Here is a 19,415-nt window from a genome sequence, read left to right on the forward strand (position 1 = left end):
CTGTTGTTCATTATATTACTAGCACTAGCATCATCTTTGCAATAGTTAGATCCACTTTCATATTTCGCATATAGTCTAAAATTACTAAGCAGTGATTAAAGTTTGTAATCGTACCTATTTAACCCTGTTTAGATCCATCCCAATCTTTTCACTGTCAAAAGTGATGTTCTGATTCCAAACTCACACGTACCTTGGTGAACAGTACAATCCAAAAACATAACAACAATATTTTAAAATCTATCTATTTTTGGCAACAAACATTGACGAGTATTTTACCCGCATACAAATTTTTGTGATGAAATGACATCCGCGGAGGTCTGGGCAAAAATAAAATAAAATAGATACAAAAAAGATTAAAATATGGAAAATATTACCTTCTACCGGCCAATCGCGTGCGAGCGTCCGTCATCTCCGTGTCCGTCAGATTGACTCTACATCATACAGTCGAGAGCAAGACCATCCGTGTCCATGTTTTTCTGCAACTAAGCATTTGTTTCAGAAAAAAGAGAGTTTACAGCGACGGAGACTCGTGCGGTTGGAAGGGCAACGAAGATGAGGATTTCTAGCTGGATCTCGTCGGATCCGACGAGGATGACATGCAGGGACTTCCAGGAGCGACGGAGGCCGAGACTCGTGCGGATAGGAGGACGACGACATAGAGGATTCCAACTAGATCCGACGAGGATGGCATGCGGGCAAGAGGCGGGGACGTCTGCGAGCGGCGGTGGCTAGGCTCAGCGAGGTCCAGCGGGGTTGGAGGCGAGCTTCTCAGCGAGGACCGTGACAGTAGCGGTGACACTTGTGCGGAGCTCGCCGGCGGCTTCGCGAAGGAGGGGACGAGTGGCGCCAATCCTCTGTCACCACTATCTAGCAGAGCTCGCGATGAACACAGTGACACTTCTTTCTGCAACTTCCTCTTTGTTGCAAGATTTTCTGTAACATCAATCAAGTTGCAAAACATTTCTTTCGTAACATCATACAAAGATGAATACAAAATAATTCTGCAACATTACCACTGTCGCAAAGTTTTTTCTGCAACAAAACCTTCGTTGCAAAAGATTTTTGCAATAAGACATCCTTTTAAAATAAGACTATCAAGGTTTTGTTGGAGGATGTTTGCAACGAAGGTTTTGTTGCAATAAGACTATCAAGTTTGCGATCCTACTGCTATCAAGGAGGAGGATGTTTTGTAAAAAGTATCTGATAGACGCGTAACATGCCCCTTAAAATATTATTTTTGTATCAATTTTTCTGTCGAGACCTTCATTCCATGGCAATAATTTGCACACAAATAGAACTTTCATGAATGTTTATAAAAGTATTTAGATTATTGTCTTTGTAGAACCTTCAGCCACTTACTTACCTTTATTTAGGGGCGTTTATTACTATTCACAGTACGGTGCCTCGGACCAGAAGCTCCATGTCCCTACGCAGCTCTGTTTTCTCTCCGCGCGACCGTGCGCCAGACTTGCCGCCGGGAGGGAACATTCCTCCCGCAGCCCACGACGGACTGACCCAACCAGCGGTGGTGGGTAGCGGGAGGGAACATTCCTCCCGACGGGGGCTTGGATGGAGCTTCTCGTGGCGAACAACCGCAGATCTAGGTTTTTCCGTGCTCCGGCCGCCGCATCCATCTGCAGTTCCCCCTCACCCCACATCATCCATGCCAGAGTTACGGCATACATCTGCATCAGGTCAGGTGGCGAGGTGGGTGGAGCAGATACCTCTGGCCTCTGGCCTCTGGGCTTCTCGTTGCTGCAGCTCGACGTCTTCTTCACGGGGACAACGTTTCCAAGGTTATGCGGACAAACGCAAGTCAATATGATTTCAAGTGTTGGTTGCACAGATGATTGTACTAGCAACCCGTGTGAGGATTGTAGAGTAACCCAACGCCTGTATTCATAAATTCAACTGCCAGACTTATATACTGCACGCCATCTACTCTTTACAGATTGTTTTTTTCTATAATATAAGATGATGTAACTAATCGACTAGTGAATTACATTTAGGAGAGATGGACTTGTTCATGGATGTATTGGTTGTCTTTAAAAATCTGTGCAAATGTTCTTTTTCTTTCTTGCTACTATCATCATTTCGCAGTCTTAACTTCTTGCTTACTTGGGTGATACTGAACTTGAGCAATAATATTTGGTAGTCAGACCGTACTTGCTCCCATTAGACAAAAAAAAAAGGTACCAGTATGTCTATCTATATAATATAATAGTGGAAATCCTGATCCATTTGAACCAATGCCAGACATACATTATGAAACAATGGAGTATCCCTGTCATACCATTTTGTTGCTGCATGAGTGCAGATGATGCTATGACTGGGGCTGTATTTTCTTTGAGAGGTAACCTGCTCTTAGCTGTGTAAAGCCTAGACTCTGTAAGGACCCTCTCTTCCTTTTGTCTGGTCATAGATCTGGGTACTGGGATTTACATTCTCCGTGATAAATATTTTGGAACAACTGACGGGATGCTAAGTTCGATTTCTGGTTGTTTTGTGTTTTGTGCAGGTTTCTTTGTGACAATATGGATTGTCGTGCTGATGTTCAAGTTCAGTTATATTCCATGAAGGTAGGCTGCTTTGAAGGTTCATGCTTGTTTGTTGAACTTTTGGTGCACACTAATAAATGGATTAAATAATAAGTGTACAATTATTTATAGTCTGAACAACAAGTTATATTCATAAGTTCCATTGCCAGAATTATTACTGCACACCATCTATAATCTGGAGTATTGTAAGAACGATTTGATGTAAGTTATATTATATCGTCCTCCGTCCATTCAGACGAGATTTTGTAGTTTTCCCTGTTGTACAGCAACCACATATACCAGAACCCAGTTTCTAGACTAAATTATATAAATGATGGGGAAGTATGTACATAACTCTCTACAAGCAATTATGTGCATATGCATACATAGCTGTACATAAGCATGCTCAAGCTACATTGAACTGAGTAATGATTTCTCAATTTTCAATCGTATGTGTATAATTGTTTATCGATTCTTTTCCGTGGAATGCCCTCTTAGTGCTCTTCCTTTGTCCTACTAATTTTGCTCTGTTTTTTTATCTTTGAAGTTTCCCCATCAATCTTGATGGTGGAAGTGGAGCTATATAGAGCAGCTGGAGATACTTGAGAGTATAACAAGGTCAGAGCTGTTCTTTCCCACTTGCAGTTACACCACTTCTGCCTTTGCAGTCAATATGTCTAGGTGTAAGATTGCATTGTGTTATTTTGAACTCGCACCCTCTGTTTTCCATAAGACTGCAACTGAGACCATATATATATATATTAGGCTCAGTGTAACTCACAGTTCAGGCGTAAGATTGTTCTGTTGTAAAGTGAAAAACATCATACACTGTTGTAGCCACAAAGAGCTTTTCAGAAAATATGTCTTGACTTCTTTAATAAACTCCTACAGTTACTGTGGAGTGGGGTAGTAGTGAACTCTATTGTTTTCTTTGTTTGTTAGCAAGAACGGTTAAAACTCTTACATGGGTAAGCATTTGATTACTCGTGGGGTGGTTACTGAATTCAACAACAATTTCTCCAGTAACTTAGTGCTTTTTGTCCATTGTTATGTAAAAGTAACTATCTGCAAAAACTAGAAATCTAAGATTAACTAGATGTGAAGTTGTCTATTTGACGTCAATTTACTCTTCGCAACTTCACATGTTCAGGTAGAAAAACAGCAAGAACAACAAAGCCTTTAGTCCCAAACAAGTTGAGGTAGGCTAGAGGTGAAACCCATAAGATCTCGTGACCAACTCATGATTCTGGCACATGGATAGCAAGCTATCACGCACCATTGTACATGGCTAGTTCTTTGGTGATACTCCAGTCCTTCAGATCTTTCTTTACGGATTCCTCCCATGTCAAGTTCGGTCTACCCGACCTCTTTTGACATTATCAGCACGCTTTAGTCAATTCAGCATCGATTTTTAATGTATCATATCATGATTAGTATTGCTCGATTTGCTGCTTTCTTGAGCTTTGCTTAGTGCATTTGCCACTTCAACGAAGACTTACCATCTTTCCTTTGGTGCAGTTTAATTCTAGTTAAAAACAAAGAACCATGTAATATCATTTTGGTTTGTACACTTTATCTTTATATGCTCAAATACCACCTCTTGCTATTCTAGAAAGCAGCAGGTGCTGTCATGCTGAGTTTAGCTTGTTGATGGTGCTAGTTTGCCCAGCCTGGTACTAATGGCTTCTCTCCACCCCTCCTCTCTCTCTCTCTTTCCAGTGTAGTGTTGCTGTTCTTGCTCTATGGCTAGCACAGGTAGGTTGCCATCAAAACTTCTCCCAGATATGTTTTAGGAAATGAGTGTTTCTTGTTTTTTTGATGTTTTAGGAAACAACAGATGTTATCATCGGCAAGTTTAGCTTACTGATAGTGCTAGTGTTCTCAGCGTAGGAATCCTCATCCTCCTCTCCCCCCCCCCCCCCCCCCCCCCTCTCTCTTTCTCATGGCTGCTGGTGCGCCAGGTCTTCCACATGACCCAAGCCATTTTCTTCCCCTTCCAGCACCTGTATGTGAGGATTGTAGAGCAACCCAACACTGATATTCATAAATTCAACTGCCAGAGCTATATACTGAACACTATCTACTCTTTACAATTAGTTTTTCGAAGATGATGCTACTAATCGATTGGTAAATTACATTTAGGGGAGATAAAGTTGTTCATGGATGTATTGGTTGTCTGTTAACAATTTGTGCAAATGTTCTTTTGCTTGTTTGCAACTATCATCATTTCACAATCTGTGACAGCCCGCTTACCTGGGTAGTACTGAACTTAAGCAATATTTGGTAGTCAGACCGTACTTCCTCCCATTAGACAGGAAAATACCAGTATGTCTATCTTTGTGATAGTGGCAATCATGATCCATTTCAACCAATGTCAGACATACATTATGAAACAGATGAAGTATGGCTATTCTGTCATAGCCTTTTGTTTCTTTTTCTCCCTGATGCACGACTGCAGATGATGCTATGACTCGGGCTGTATTTTTGTATGAGAGGTGACCTATTCTTAGCTGTGTAAAGCCTATACTCCGTAAGGACTCTCTGTTTGTTTTGCTTGGTCATAGATCTGGGTAGTAGGGTCACATTCAATGTGGTAAAGTTTTTGGAGGAAATGGTGGAATGCTAATTTGGTTTCTGGCTATTTTGTGCAGGTTTCTTTGTGACAATCTGGATTGCCGTGGTGATGTCAAAGTAAAATTATATTGCATGAAGGTAGGCTGATTTTAAGGTTCATGCTTTTGTTGTTGAACTTTTCGTGATTGAGTAGTAACGTGAAACCATCCCCTTTCCTTGTGTGTTGGTTACTGTTCTTCACTTTTTTTCTCCGGTCATCTTCCAACGCTCAAAGACATGGATGTAACTTTTGACCAGAGTTTCAGACTTCACATGACGTGTAGTTAACTTTGATTAGTGTTCAACATCATTGATGATTTGAACTTATTATTAAGGAACTAAATAATAAGTGTATAGTTATTTTGAAGTTTGAACAGCAAGTTATGTTCATAAATTCAACTGCTATAAACCAGAGTATTGTAAAAACGATTTGATGTAAGTTATATTGTAGCGTCGCGCGTCCATTTAGATGCGATTTTGTAGTTTTTCCTGTTGTACAGCAACCACATATACCATAAACCAGTTTCTAGACTAAATTATGTAAATGATGGGGAAATATGTACATAACTCTCTACAAGTAATTATGTGCATATGCATACACAGTTGTACGTAAGCGTGCACAAGCTATATTGAATTGAGTAACGATTTCTCAAATTTCAGTATTACTGATATAATTGTCTATTGATTCTTTCTCATGGAATGCCCCCTTAGCGCTCTTCCTTTCTTCTACTAATTTTGCTCTGTTTTTTTTATCTTTGAAGTTTCCCCATCAATCTTGATGGTGGAAGTGGAACTATATCGAGCAGCTGGAGATACTTGAGAGTATAACAAGGTCAGAGTTGTTCTTTCCCACTTGTAGTTGCACCATTTCTGCCTTTGCAATCAATATGAGTAGGTGCAAGACTGCATTGTGTTCTTTTGCACTTGCACTTGAAGTCTTTCTGGTGCTAATTTGAAATGATATGCTGATCTATAGGATGGTGCTCTGTTTTTTCGTCCCCTCAATACTGGCTGCACTTACTGATAGTTGCATGATGTTTTCTCTACAATTTCGAGAAGTACGTTGAAATTGTACAATGTTGGCAATTCACTGTAATCTTTCTGCTTCTGATCATAGCTATTCAGCATTGATGTTATTCTACTGTGTGATGACTATTCTTGCTCGATTTGCTGCTTTCTTGAGCTTTGCTAGGTCAGGTAGTGCATTTGCCACTTCAATGAATGGAAGACTTACTATCTTTCCTTTAGTGCAGTTTAATTCTAGTTAAAAACAAAGAACCATGTAATATCTATTTTTGCACGTACACTTTATCTTTATATGCTCAAATACAACCTTTTCCTATTCTAAAAAGCAGCAGATGCTATCATACTGAGTTTAGCTTATTGATGCTGCTAATTTACCCAACCTGCTACTAATGGCTTCTCTCTCTCTCTCTCTGTCCAGTGTAGTTTTGCTGTTCTTGCTTTATGGTTAGGACACGTAGGTTGCCGTCAGAATTTCTCCCAAGATATGTTTTAGGAAATGAGTGTTTCATGTTTTTTGACGTTTTAGGAAACAGCAGGTGTTATCATCGCTGAGTTTAGCTACTGATAGTGCTAGTGTTCTCAGCATAAGGACTCCTCTTCCTTCTCCCTCCCCATCAATTTCTTTCTCTCTGTCTCATGGCTGCCGGTGCGCCAAGTCTTCCATATGATACAATCCAGTTTCTTCCCCCTCCAGCACCTCCAGCGAGCCTCACTTTCTGGGAGATCCTTGGAATCGCCCTCATCATCATCATCGTAGGTGTAGCTGTCCTTGTGGTTTTAGTCCTTGGTGGAGTATAACATTCTGCTGAAGCTTATGCTCAAGCAGCAGCGAAGCCACCCAGGAAATGATGGTGGCGGCGGGGATGTGGAGTTCTCGGCCATAGCAGAGCTTCCACCAGCTCCCCGGCATGACCCACATTTGCGCCCTGCGGCGTGACTGCATGAGGTATGTGCGTCCTGCTGTTTTTCTTTCTCGCTATGGCTTGTTTGGTTGTCCAGAACCCCCCGAGATCCTGGCATAATGCCTGGCAGAGGAATCCACATCCTCGCTCCCATCCTTGACTTCATATGCCTCCCTCCGACGATTGCTGCTCACACAGCCTCTTCCTTAAGCAGATCCGGTACCTGCCTCCCGCATACCTGGCATCTTCCCAGCTCAGATCTCATGGCTCCTCCTCCGACCTTTTCACTGCATGGGTCAAGCAGCGGCTATGCTGCGATTCTTCACCTGTTTGGAGCACTAGCCACCGCTGCCCCTCGCAATTGTGGCCATGCTGCGATTCTTCACCTGACAAGCCTCTGCCTGACAATGTTGGATTTCCAGCCCTAACATGAACTAAGAATCCTACAGGAAGCGTTACTACACACACAAAAAGTAAAGTCTTCCTTTGCAAATAATTATACACCTGTGTCACTTTTATCTCTGAATATTCATGTCAGTCTTCAGGTTTGATTATAGGTCCAAAATAAAATACTACACTTATTCTGCACCAACATGGTTATTTGTATATCGCTGAGCTGAATATTCATGTCAATCTGCAGGTTTGGCAGAAGCTCCAAAATACTTGTCTCTTCAGGGATGCTTATGTTGGCGTAGAACAAGGACTTGGCCCTATAAACTTCGTGTGTGTATGTTGGTGCAGAACAAGAGCTTGCTGTGTTGCATGGATTTTATGAATGAGCTGAATAATGGTTGCGAGAACAATACTTTTCCAGGAGATGTGTTATTGCTATTTGAATATCTGAATACTGCAGTTCTTCTGAGAGTTGTCTAGTCATCTATATATCTCTGAATATTGTAGCTCTTGTTAGAGGAAGGACTTGAAATCGTTGTCAGTTATGTAGCCTGTGCATGCCCTGAACAGTGTCCTTAGCATCTTCTTTTTCCTTTGTGCTACCCCTTATGAATCAAAATCTCCTTTTTGTCCAATCAAAGCTACTCCCTCCGTCCGGTAAGATCTTATATTATGGGATGGAGGGAGTACAAAACACTGGAGGAAACACGCTCTGCAAACCTCACTCTCTTTGTAAAGATGAAAAGAGATGATCAGCTAAGCAGATTTCTTCAGCCTTGCGTATTAACATCTTACGGATTTGATAACATTATACTCCATCCGTTCTTAAATATAAATCTTTTTAGAGATATCATTAGAGACTACATACGAAGAAAAAATTAGTGAACTGTTAGTTCAGTTATCGTGTCATAGCCTAGTGGTAGAGGTTTGTGTCTCGTGTGGGAGAGGTGGTGGGTTTGAACCCCCACCAAGCCTATTTTTTCTTTTCTTTCCATTTCAGCTATTGTGTGTGGGGTGTGTGTGACAGTTGGGCCACAGTGCCACATGTCATACTAGGGGCCCTGGTGTCTATGGGTTTAGGGGTTTAGGATTTTTAGGGTTTAGGGAATACGTTTATATACATCTGTATGTAGTCGGTAGTAAAACATCTAAAACGTCTATGAGGCCAACGAAGAGGTCAACATTGAACATGAACCATTGGTAGAGGCTAATGATGAGCACGATGATGATGAGAATGATGGTAATGTTCTTCATGACAACAATCTTGGTGATTTGGACAAATATAATTTGCAAGAGACAATGGACCATTCCATTCCGTACTCACGTGGCTATGCCTCTGAGTTTGACGATGAGGGTCCCGATGAAGAAGTTGATGAGGAAGGGTTCACGGCAAAGGAGGCTGAAGCTTTCACGAAGGTATTAAAGCGTGATCACCGGACACCATTGTTCGAGGATCTTAGCCTTGCGGATGAAGCCGTGGTTGACGGAGGCGAAGGCATATTGTTTGGAGTTAGGCCACCTTCTCATCGGGACACACATGGGAAGAATATTATTTTGCCGGGGTCAAAGTTCGAAACATTCTTTGAACTGAAGATGTGGTTGGATGAATATTCTGTTACGCATTATAGGCCACACAAAGTTGTTCATTCAAACATGAAGCTGCGTTACACGGTTGCATGTGAGGATAGAGGTTGTCCTTGGATTGTCCGTGCAAGACCATGGAAAGGAGGGCCAGGATGGAACATTGTCAGTTGTATGCCTCACATGTGTCGAGGCAAGAGGGTTGATGGTGCCCTTTCGTCGCAAAGCCATAGACAAATAACCTCCGAGTTCATCGCTTATAGGCTTTCCAACTTCATCTCCTCTCTTCCTACAATGAGCATAAAAAGCGTACAAGACCTTGTGAAAGCCCTCTTTCACTACGAGGTGAAATATGGTAAGGCATGGAAAGCAAAGCAAGCCGCATTCAAGATGTTGTATGATGATTGGGAGGAAGCATACAACCGCATACCTAGGTTGTTGGGAGCTATTGCCCACACTAACCCGGGCATGGTTCATGTGGTCGAGCCGTATGGGGAGAAAACAAGGATTCTGAATGGAAATAGGGTCCGCGTATTTGGCCATGCATTTTGGGCATTTGAGCAATGTGTGAGGGCTTTCCAGCACTGTCGTCCTGTCATCTCCCTCGATGGCACGTTTTTGACCGGACAATTCAAGGGCACTTTGTTGGTTGCAATAGAAAGTGATGCCAATAACCGGTTGATGCCTTTGGCTTTTGCTTTGGTTGAGGCAGAGAACAATGTTAACTGGGAATGGTTCTTGCATATTTTGAGAACCAAAGTATTACCGTTTGAGAGGGAAATATGTGTCATATCGGATCGCCATCAAGGCATACTTAACGCGGTTGACATTGTCATTCCCGGCCATGCTCCTTTGCATCATCGATGGTGCATGAGGCATTTCTGTGCAAACTTCTACCGGGCATGTGGTAGCAAGGAGTCGGCGGATGATCTTCAAGATTGTTGTCAAGCATTTTCGGACAAACGATTTGCAAGATTGTACAATGCTTTGCTTGTAAACAAAAAACTTGATGCAGGTGGGCTTGAGTTTCTTAACAGGCACATTGAACTTCAGGCCAAGTGGGCACGAGCTTATGAAGAAGATGGCCGAAGATATGGTCAAATGACAAGTAACATGGCAGAATGCTTCAACCGGGTGTTGAAGGGTGTCCGAGTTCTCGATCATGACCACGAAGCATACATGGGCTCCTAGATTTGAACCATACTTTGACCAATCACAATGGCCGGAGTATCATGGAGTACAACTATGGCCCGACCCAGAGTGGAAGGTTGTGAAACTGGGAAGACGAAAGACAAAGCGTTTTAGAGGAGACATGGATGGATGGGGCCATGGTGGTGGCAGAGAAATGGGGAACAACCAATTCCAAGAGCCTACTGAGAGATCACATTGTGGAGATTGCGGTGTAACAGGGCACAACACAAGAAGGTGTACGACGCGAAAGAAGAAGTCCAAAAACAATGATTCCAGGTCAAGCCAACCAAGTCCTAGCCAACCAAGTTCAAACCAACAAGGGACGGGTCAAGGAAGCACGAGCCAACAAGGGACGGGTCAAGCAAGCACAACCCAACAAGTTCCTACTCAACATGTTCCTAGCCGACTTGGCCTTACTAGAGGACGTGGTGCTAGAGGAAGTGGTGGTGGTAGAGGCAGGGGTGGGATAGGTCGTGGTGGTGCTAGAGGCAGGGGTGGGATAGGTGGTGCTACTGCTAGAGGCAGTGGTGGGATAGGTGGTGGACTTACTAGGATTGGTATGCGTGGATACCTACGAGGACCATTTCCGTATGTCACATATTTCACTTATCTTTATCATGTTGTTTTTCATGCTCCTTTGTGTGTTATTTTACTAACTATGAGCTTTGATGCCTGTTTTGTAGGTATGGCCGCTTCTCAACCCAACAAGGCAAAAGCGGAGTGGGGGGAGGAGAAGGATGCAGCCAGTGAGGAGCAGCGGTTGATGGAGAGGGTTGCAAAGAAGTTGAGAGAGGAGGATGCAGCGGAAGCGCGAAAGAAGAAGGATGAGGAGCATAAGGCAAAGATGGATGAGGAGTGGCAAATGTTCCTTGAGCATAAGCGATATGAGGCTAGGATAAAGGAGAATGACAGGAAGACACTAGAGAAACGTAAAAAAGAATATGAAGCTAACTTTAAGAAGATGTGGGCAGAGGCCGCAGCAAAGAGAGAGCGGGAGCATCAACGCTTCACGGAGAGGGTTAAGGAAGAGGCTTCAAAAATGCGCAAAAGGGAAGAGGAAGAGGAAGAAGAGAGGAAGAAGAAGAAGGGAAAGGGGCCTTGCTCGACCCAATAGAGCCGGATGCTTCTATTCTATGTGTTGTTGAACCTTGTTCGCTTCCGCTCTTTCTTACTATGAAACTCCACTATGTATGCACTTTTGGACGTATGTTACTTCAAGAACCCTATGTATGTTTGAACTCCACCCTCTTTGTGTTGTATGTTTTAACGTATGTATTATTGTGTTGTATATTTGTGCTTATTTGTGATGTATATTTGAACTCCTCCACCACTATGTGCTGCAGTTTTCAGCATGACAGAATGTGTGGCGCCTAAGCCTTGGGCGTTGCACATGTGTGGCACCTAAGGCTTAGGCGCCACACATGTGAAATAGAGTAACAGAAAGTGTACATTTGGGATCCCAAATGTACACTTTCTGTTACTCTATTTCACATGTGTGGCGCCTAAGCCTTAGGCGCCACATATCACATGTGTGGCGTCTAAGGCTTAGGCGCCACACATGTGAAACAGAGTAACTTGGCTACTCTTTTGATGAGTAATGCTCATCCTTGATCCTTATCCTTTTGTTGGTCTTAGTTTCACTATGTTCCCATTTTGTTCTCATTTTGGTCTTAGTTTCACTATGTTGGTCTTAGTTTCACTTTGTTCTCATTTTGGTCTTAGTTTCACTTTGTTCTCTGTTTCATCAAGACTATGTTTCTCATTTCATAACTCTGTTGATCCTTATCCTTATCTTAGTCTTCTCAAGTGTTTCTACAACTTGCTGATACAACTTGTTGAAATTAAGATACAACTTGCTGAAATTAAGATACAACTTTCTCATACAACTTTGTGAAATCTACTGAGTCCAACGTGGATATTTTCCTTTTCCACCACTGGCTTCTTCTGCTGCCTTGGCCGCACGAGCTCTTTCTCTCTTTCTCTCCCTCTCAACTTCACGGGCTTGTTCCCGCTGTCTGTAAACCTCCTCCAGCCGTAGTTTCTCTTCTTGGTTTTTCCTTATCATCTCATCAAGAAAAGCCCACTGCTCCACACAGTACTCTTCCCACTCTTTCTTCTGCGCTGCTTTCTCCTCTGCTTCAGCCTTCTCACGGCGCTCTTCCAAGTCCCAGCTAGCCCATGCACGGCGAGCTCTTTCACGAATCTCGGTCACCGCCTAGTCCGACATTTTCGTGTCAATCCAACGATAGTACATGCAGAGAGGAGGAGGAGACTACCAGGAGGATCAGATTCAAGTAAACAATAATATCAAGTAAACAATAATCTGGATGACTTGAGCATACCGGAGGCCTGATGTACGCAGAAATACATTCGGGTGGATCAGATTCATAATTGGCGCACATGAAAAACTTCATGCCCAACCAATCTGAAAAATCCTCCACCTCCTTCACCTTGCAGAGATCACCGCACCAACATGGAACTGCTTCCACACCCCGAGGTAAACTCGCACTCTTCATTTTCTTAGGCCTGATGCTTTGATCCGAGCAAGGCAAACTCATATTGACTAAAGCGGTTGTAGTGTTCTCAAGTGAGGCTGGATGACGGAGGAAGGCAGTCCAATGCCTCCTTTTATAGACTGGAGGAGGGAAAGGTGGCGGGAACGGAGGAGGGAAAGGTGGCGGGAAAGGAAACGTGGAAATTTAGGCGGGAACGGAGGAGGGAAAGGTGGCGGGAAAGAAGACGTGGAAATTTTGGCGGGAACGGAGGAGGGAAAGGTGGCGGGAAATAACATATCATATATTTAGACAACATTTTTTACAGGATCATCATCCTATATTTAGACAACAACTAAATGGTTCACAAGAAGTGCAACAACAACTAAATGGTTCACAACTCGAAATAGTTCACAACAAAAGTAAATAGTTCACAACAAAAGTAAATGGTTCACAACACAAGTGCAACACCAACTCCAAATGGCTCCGGTTCACATCTTGGGGCCTCGTCCCCTCTTAGAAACTAGCTTCTTTCTTCTGGCAACCACCAATTGCTCCATGTCATCCGACTCATCGTCATCGTCATCCTCATCCTCATCGTCCATGCTTCTCATCCTTGACAAACGAGAGCCCCCGGCGACTGGGTTCTTTCCTTTCGCATAATCATCCGGTGAGTACCGCCTAAATTCCTTCCTAGGCTTCAACATGTAAGCGGAGCGTTGGAAAGCCTTCAACGTCATCCCGTCCGCAACCTAATACATATGAAGGTTCAAAGTTCAAAGTTGAAGGTTGAAAGTTCAAGGTTGAAAGTGCAAAATGTTTTATGGCTATGTCATACCTCAGTAGTGTCAACATCATCCTCTACAGTATTTCTTTGGGTATTAGCTGCCGAGGTAATGTCACCATCGTCCATACGAGCGCCTGAAGAAGCTGAATCGTCTAGAGTATTTTTTCGGATGAACCGGATCTCGAAGGTGAAACATATTCAGGGTCACGGCAACCTAAAATGTTGGATAGGCGCCGTAACTTCTGGCCCTGTTCCTGTTAGATTCAAATATAAATGACATATATTAGGTAACCTATAATGTTGCATTCGTGGGCAAAATAATAATAATGACACAACACCTTTATGAATAGACGAAGTGCAGATTCTCCCTTTTTCCCTCCAGGTGTGTTATCTAGAATATCTTCGGACTCATCAGCTTGTTTCTTGACCTCTTCGCGCTATGATCACAAGACAATGACATGCAAGTGAATAGGTGCACTAGAATTCATATGATACATAGGTGAGCACACTTACCACAAAGTTCAGGACAGGGGCCTACCAAAATTACAAGAACAGACATGTTGATGCCTGTTCTTTTCACCTTGCTTGCCTAAAATACAATTTGAACTATCACACAGTTGTACAACCAAACCAGAAACGCAGGGTACACTGGGGCACTGGGCAACATTGTTTGCTTTTGTCAGCAAAGTTCAAAGATATTCCGAAACAACAAAACCATGCTTATTTCTGTGATGCAGCTAAACTTGTTGTAACGGCTTTGGGCAAGTGCATCGTACTCAGTGGGTTCTTCCAATATGTCCTCCTCGTAAGCCGGCGGACAAATCTCGACACGAGTACTCGCCTGAAACCATCTTAAGTAGTTGCTGAACGCAAGCGGACAATGCTGGCGGTACTGGGTTCGTCGTATGCTCGAAGCTGCCTGCACACTTTGCTCGAACATAACGACATAGCTGTTATGATGCTTCTGCCAATCCTTGATCTTTCGCTGCCTCCTCCTATCCAACCTACTTTCAACAAAACACATCAGTAGCTCGCTCAACACTAAGAACAAAACTAATCAGTACTTCTTTTTTGTTACCTGTGAAGCTGTGTGTCCGTGTCCACCCACTCCGGCGGGTGTGGCTGAAAGTACCCAAATTGACGCATCACACGATGCGGGAGATGAAACTCAACCGCCAAATTTCATATAAGGGGACAACGCATTAGCCAAAGATGTCTTTCCTGCACGCATAGTGGATTGAGATCGAACGTGTGTGCATCACCAAAGTTTGGCCCGACACCATATGGCTCCCATTCAACCTACAACACAAAATGAAAGGCACAATTCATTTTACTCACAACATAGAAGCTGGAAGTCAACTCTGAAACCATCTTACCTGCTCGGGGGTAAGCAAATCCATCTCGTTGGTGTATTGCTTGTACAATAGGTTCACTTCGCTTGCCACCTCCGATACCAAGTCCCACTTGTAAGCCCATGTAGGTTGCCGTACAGGGTTGCCGTGCTCATCCCAGGTATTCCACTGTGAGCTTTTAGGGCATCCAACAGGTAGGCGTTCCCAGCTCCATACTGAAAGTAGGATCATACAACCACCAACTCCATCGTCCTTTGTCGTCCTGCGACAAGCATCATCCAACTACAAATAACAACAAACATGCATCAGTTTAGCAGAAAAAGATAACAGAGAGTACTTAATACTAACAATTTATTACCTGCCGATACAAGTAAGCCAGTGCGGCCGAGCCCCAGCTGAACTTGTTGTCGAAAACAGTCAACGCCTTCAGCCACATCCATGGAGCATTCTTGCATGTGCCGTCAGCAAAGATAGTCCTAGAGATGACGTACCACATGTACACGCGGGCATACCTCTGGATCACCTCGTCATCTGCGTCCTCAGGACAATGAGCAAAGTTCGCGGCAATCCAAGTGAAAGGAGCGCCGGCCGGGACTCTATCTTTCTTCCCTCCATCTTCTACCTCTGGCTCCCGCGGCGACATACCAATAAGAGCCTTCATTTGTTGCCGCCATCCCTCGGAATCAGTGCTCATACAAAGAGGCTTCCCCTCGATCGGAAGTGCGGTGATCATGGAAACATCTTGAAGAGTAACCGTCATCTCTCCGGTCCGGAGGTGAAAACTATGTGTCTTCGGCCTCCAACGATCAATAAGTGCTATGACTGCCGCAGCGTTCAGATTGGGAGTTGACCGACTCACAAGCTGCACGAATGGAAGGAGTCCTGTCATCTCGATGTATGGGGTGTACCGCTCATCGTACTGCATTACAGAGGATGCCCCATGAGACCGGATCTTCAAGGGCGTAAGCTCCTGCAAACATATAGGAGAAGAAGATATCAAGTGCTTATTACATTTTCACAAAATTACTCATCTACTAATCATTTTCTACTTACCATCTTCTTCTCCGACATGAAATAGGCCCGGTGTTCAACGTCATAAACATTATTCAGAAGCCACACCATCCTACAAATCACAAAAAAAATTACTCATCTACTCATATACTAACTAATATTCAAAAAATTACTCATCTACTCATATACTAACTAATATTCAAAAAATACTCATATTCAAAAAATTACACCATCCTACAATCCTAAGAACTCAAATCCTAACTACTCAAATCCTAAGAACTCAAATTACTCATCTACTCATATACTAACTCATATTCACCATATCCTAACTACTCAAATCCTAAGAACTCATATGAACTATTACTACTCATATACTCATATACTAACTACAAATATGAACTACTACTACTAATATACTCATATACTAACTATTAATACTAACTACAAATATGAACTACTACTACTAATATACTCATATACTAACTACTAATACTAACTACAAATATGAACTACTACTACTCATCTACTCATATACTAACTCATATCCTAACTAGTCAAATCCTAAGAACCTACTCAAATCAATCTACTCAACAAAAACCTAATACACTTGGATAGAAGGATGGGAAACGGAAGGGATGGGGGAGGAGATTACCTTGGGGGATCAATCCAAGAAAGAAATCACCAGATCTGAAGGAGATGGGGGAGGGGATTAGGGAGGGGGTGAGAGCCAGCCGCCGCCGCCGTTGCAGTTTCTGTTTGAATGAGGGAGGGGGTGGGGAGGGGGGCTGGCCCGTGGCCAGTTAAGTCCATGTGTGGCGCCTAAGCGTTCGGCGCCACATATTACAATGTGTGACGCCTGAGGCTTAGGCGTCACACGGCATGGGGGGTGGGCCCTCCCTGCCAGGTGGTCGGGGGGTGTGGCGCCGAACGGCTAGGCGTCACACAGTGTAGTGTGGCGCCTAGGTGTCGGGCGCCACACAAAAGGGTCAGGCCGGTGAAACATTTTCCCCGAGGGGTCACTCCGTGAGTTCTTTCCCCCTAGGGGTCATTTTTGTCAATTTTACCGGCGACAGTAGAACGGAAGTCGTTGAGTCTGCGCCACGTAGAGGCAGGGCTACCACTGGTCGCCAGTGGCGTACCAGGATTGAAATGGTGGGTGTGCACACTTTAAATTTATTGATTGGCATATTGCTCATTATGCTTGGGGTTGGTTAAAATTGATTAATTTGGCTGAGACCCTATATATGATGATAAATACGTCAAAATTGTAGGTGTGCCACGGCACACCCGCTAGCTACGTCAATGCTGGTCGCCTAGTCTCCTTCGCGTGGGGCATCATCTGGGCGATGGGCCGCCCAGGCCACACGCTCGAGAACGAGGAGCTCATCGGCCTCATGCATCCCGAACACACACAGAGAAACAAATAGAAATGTAGGATAGTTCCTCTTCCCTAAAAGAAAATAATAGTTCCTACAAAAACATGAATAATATAAGACGGAAAAACACATCATCAGTGAAAAACGTCACGGCAAGGTGCACGATATCCACGTCGCCTACTAAACTCTCATTCCCTCTCCTCATTGTAGCCAAAACAAATGCGCTGCAAGTGTTGAGCGGATGTGTTTATGTGTTGGCGACGGTTGATCGGATGGCAAACGGAGCCTGAATAATCTCTACGGATTATTTTTCATTTTGATGGCTATTTATTTATGTTATTACTCATGAATTATTTTGGATTTTACGTTTTTTTTGTCGAATGCTTGTATGCTTGTGTAATTTAATCGCTTGTCATTTATGAGAAAAATCTTCGTCATGCGTGACGGTTTTCAAGTATTATAACCGAATAACAGTAACTCTCGGGAATACTCCCTCCGTCTCGGTTTATAAGCCATCTTACGAAAACCAAATAATCCCAAAACACTAAGGCGTGATTCATTAACTTCCACCTCGTTTCTTGTTTTTTTAACATGAATAAAGAAATCAACCAATAAAAGACGTGGGGTGTGTATATTTTGAATGACTTGAGACTAACTAGCACGACATGTAGTGGTGAATTCATTGCATTCAATGGTATTAATTAACAAATTAACATTAATTTTCTCTCGTTTTCCTCTTCATCTTAGTCGGGGTGCACAACCGAAGATGACTTATAAACCAAGATGGAGGGAGTACTTTTTGTGTGTGGCTGCAGCTAACATTAGTCCCATGAATGCACCATTTTCCCGTCTATTTATACCACCCATTTTTACGCCTTTGCTATACTAGTGATCTCCATCAAACGAGAGGTTAGTTATAATGGTGGAGGACGAACACAACCATATAGTTTCTTTACCTATCTTGCTTAAGGATAGGAGGCGCCAGGGAAAACTAATGGAAAAATTTAGGGAATGCTATTGCTCCGTGTGATCATCTTGCTGCAGTCGTCGAGGGAAATGACTCCCGATCTTCCCACCGAGCAGCCCCTCCTATGATTTGCAATCTACTCGCATGACAACATCTTCGACATCGAGAAAATTAAACTAGAATATGCTACTAGACAATGCCAGATCACAGACCGGCTTTGCGTTCCTACATGATGTTACTGCTATATCATGGAAGTCTTCAAAATAGACTCTCGTGGCAACATCTATCAATCATTCTGAAATAATTTCATTATGTAAAACATCGTGTGAATGTGTATGGCTTCGTAGAATGATAAACCACATACAACATTCATGTTGAATTGGTTCAATAGAATCACCCACCATTATCTATGAGGATAATGTGGCATGTGTTGCACAGATCCAAACATGATACATCAAGAGTAATATCACTAAGCATATTTCTCCTAAATGATTTTCCCCCATAATCTTCAGAAAAGCAGGGAAATAAGCATCTTGCAAGTCAAAATCATGAGATATGTATCACAAACATTCCTATAAGTATCACAAACATTCCTAGAGATGGTGCTACAATAACACCATATGGTACAGATCAATCAACTCTAATGTCACCTAGATACTCCAATATCATCACAATTATCTGTGAGTTAATTATTCGATATGTATCAAACAATTTTAAATTCATAATATTCAGTCCAACACAAAGAACTTCAACGATTGCCCAAAGTTTCTATCGGAGAAACTAAGATGAAAACGTATATCAACCTATGTGCGGAGATTACTCCAATGCCACTTCAAAAATCCGTAAATTGATTACCAAAGCATACATCATAGCAACAATTTACAAAGGCCCTTTACCAGTTCATCATGGACACTAGTGGGGACAGGGCCTATAGCCCCGGCCAGTAAGGGCTTTAGTCCCGGTTCACCAACCGGGACTAAAGGGGTGGGACTAAAGGCCTAACCTTTTCGTCCCAGTCCTCTTACACGCCGGGACTAAAGGTGCTCCACGTGGGCGCCTCGTAGCGCCCCAGGGGCAGGCCTTTAGTCCCGGTTTGTTACACGGTCCGGGACTAAAGATTTTCAGATTTTGCTGGTTTTTGGGTTTTTTTGAATGAAAATTATTTTTGGGTTTTAGGGTTTTAGGGT

General features: G+C 43.1%; 1 long non-coding RNA gene across 1 annotated transcript; it reads left to right on the top strand.

The window, feature by feature from the left end:
• Positions 1-1,709: 1,709 nt before the first annotated feature.
• On the top strand, positions 1,710-8,020 carry LOC123452770. The gene is made up of 6 exons (XR_006632654.1): positions 1,710-1,796; positions 2,519-2,579; positions 3,085-3,155; positions 5,189-5,249; positions 5,912-5,982; positions 7,719-8,020. It is a non-coding gene; the product is annotated as an uncharacterized LOC123452770 (long non-coding RNA).
• Positions 8,021-19,415: the final 11,395 nt, after the last annotated feature.

Source organism: Hordeum vulgare, chromosome 5H (genome assembly GCF_904849725.1).
Source record: "Hordeum vulgare subsp. vulgare chromosome 5H, MorexV3_pseudomolecules_assembly, whole genome shotgun sequence".
Classification (NCBI taxonomy): Eukaryota; Viridiplantae; Streptophyta; class Magnoliopsida; order Poales; family Poaceae; genus Hordeum; species Hordeum vulgare.